Here is a 2,951-nt window from a genome sequence, read left to right as displayed (position 1 = left end):
TCATTTTTCTACATTCGTTAGTTAATATACTTACAATGTCTTAAGATAACTGAAAATCAATGTATGTGTTTATATATTCGTTACATAACTTTACTATATCAAGATTCCAATATCAAAAAAGTAATTTGTGTGCAATATACATTAGATATTTTCAGCACGATATTTGGTGTACATATTATAATTAATATTTATATGATATCTAAAAATGTTTATTTTAGATCACATATTTATAATTTATCTATTTAATATCAGAAATAATATATCAAAAATCTGATTTCTTTAGATTATATATTAGATATCACGTTAACGATACATATAGAACATATTGTTACTAATATTTATATGATATTTAAAAAAGTTTATCTTGAATAACATATTTACAATGTATCTATTTAATATAAGAAATAGTATATCAAAAATCTTATTTGTTAAGAATATTCGTTGGATATCTTGTTAATGATACATACAGAATAAATTGTCTCTGATATTCATAAGATATCTAAAAAAGTTTATAATCTTGAATAGTTATATATTCGCTATATATTATGATATAGAATAGATTAATAGATATAATTATATCTATAATAGAGAATTTTATATATATTAAATTCTCGTATATCACAGTGTTTGTAACAAAACTCCTCCAAAACGGCTTGACCGATTTTCATGACATTATTTTGTGTGTATATTTGGCAGCATACCTAGGTCTGAGAATAGGACGTATACTATTTTTCATACCCCTATAGGTCCAATCTGAGGTGCTCATGCAAACGGAGATTTTGAGATTTACTGTGGAAATTTTTGTTTATAAATGGTTGCTATTGGTTTTAGAAAAATAACTAATAGAAATTAGTATTTATTTATTATTGGTTACCATAATATTAGTTAATTGGGCAGATCAGGTGCAAAATCATGGTGCAGGTTACTCGACGACCGTCTAACGAAAATAATAATGTTCAAATAACGTATTTATCCAGAAAGGCTTGACTGTATTGTATATTTTGATACGTAAAGGATAGGTCTTCAAGAATTTTCACCTCAGAAATTTTCCGCGACCCGACGTAGTATGGATTGCCTAGTATAGTAATATATATAGGGAGGCTATAAGTTGCATCTGAAAGGAGTTGAACAAACATAATTTTTTTTAAAGTTGTAATTTTTTACGGGAAACGAAGTGCGCGGGACTTTAGCTATACATATATAGTTATATTTCTATATATTAATAATTGTTAACATTTTATAATATATATTGTGTATGCGTACCAAACATATTATATAATATGTATATTATATTTTATATCTATTTAATTTTAGAAAAAATAATTCAAAAAACTGATTTGAAGTGCAATTTTGCTTACTTATAAATATATTTTATGATACAATAATACAATTATTATAATATTAGGTACTTAATATAATACAGCAATAGCATATCAGCTATAATAGTGAGATATTTTTTTTAGCGAATAATTCAATAATGATTAATTATATAAATTTTATTATAATACATATAACATATTAATAGCTATAGCTATATTAATATATTATAGCTATCTGCAGCAGGTATATATGTACCAATAATCGTGCACGCGTTTTCACAAAATATATTTATGATTATATTGGTATGGTGGGTTGGTGGACGGCGTAGATGACACAGTATATTATTATGACGTGATCGTAAACGATCTACCTAGTTTTTACTATATAATAATTTATAAAAAATGTAATAATTATATATTACCTATTAAGTACATTTTAATTTATCAAAAATGGTTAACAAATCAGCAGGTAAGTCCATAAGTAATAATAGAAGTTTTTAATTTTATCTTTTTTTCTAATTATTATTAAATATATTTAATCCCTCTGAATAAATTAGATTTTTGATAAAGAAATAGAAAATAAAAAAAGATTACCTATATTCAGCTGCAGTTGAGCGCATTTTAATCTTTGAATGAAACTAATATTCATTTATTAACATACCTATACTAATATACTATTATTATAATTTTGGATGCAAGTGAAAAGAGTATGCACTGTATAGTGTATATTATAATTCCTACTATATAGTATCATATTAATATAATTGATTAATACATTATAACAATATAATTGCTCACCAGGAATGTATCTAAAAAAAATATTGTTTACTTTCAGTACAATAGTACTTAAAAGTTAAAATGTATTTCAAATAACTCAAATACACAATATAATAAGGCTGGACAATTTAACAATTTTTTTTTAAACTCATTAAGTTAATTTTTTAACTTGTAGGCCACATTCAAAATGTATACTGCCGGCCACATATATAAGTACCGGTTCATTTTGATAAAATATTAATATACTTAAAATTTGTAAGATATTTTGTTATTCTGAAAAGCTTATTAAAATAATTTTCACCTATAGATATTTCTAATTTTATAATATCGTCACGGGCCGTTTGAATTTGTGCAATAAATATAAAAGCAAATTTATAGAAATTATAGTATATAATTATATACTATAATACCTTATAGTACATCTAAATATCTTGAATCGTGTACAAAACGTCTAACGTAGATACGCAACAATACGTCCGCCGTAGTGCAGGTAATAACTAATAAATAATATATAGTATTAATATGTGGTTCATCTGTGTATACGAGAATACGGTATGGTTATGGGATTTAGACACAAATGCGTATGGTTGAAAATGAATGTCGCCTTATATTATAATTTATATTCATATATTAAAGATAATATAATAATATTATATTGCTTCGAGAACCTGCATCAGTGATACTTTTTAAAATGATAAAGGTATGATCGTTAAAATCTGCTTTTATTGGTTCGTGCCTGTGCGATACGTATCGACGTATCGACGCGATAGCGTACGCGCTCGTCACTACCTATATCATTAATACGTCAAGCATAATAATATTATCACAGAACAATTGATTATACTAGTATCACTT

The sequence above is a fragment of the Acyrthosiphon pisum genome, chromosome X, assembly GCF_005508785.2.
Source record: "Acyrthosiphon pisum isolate AL4f chromosome X, pea_aphid_22Mar2018_4r6ur, whole genome shotgun sequence".
In the NCBI taxonomy this organism is placed as follows: Eukaryota; Metazoa; Arthropoda; class Insecta; order Hemiptera; family Aphididae; genus Acyrthosiphon; species Acyrthosiphon pisum.
This window is presented reverse-complemented; position numbering follows the sequence as displayed.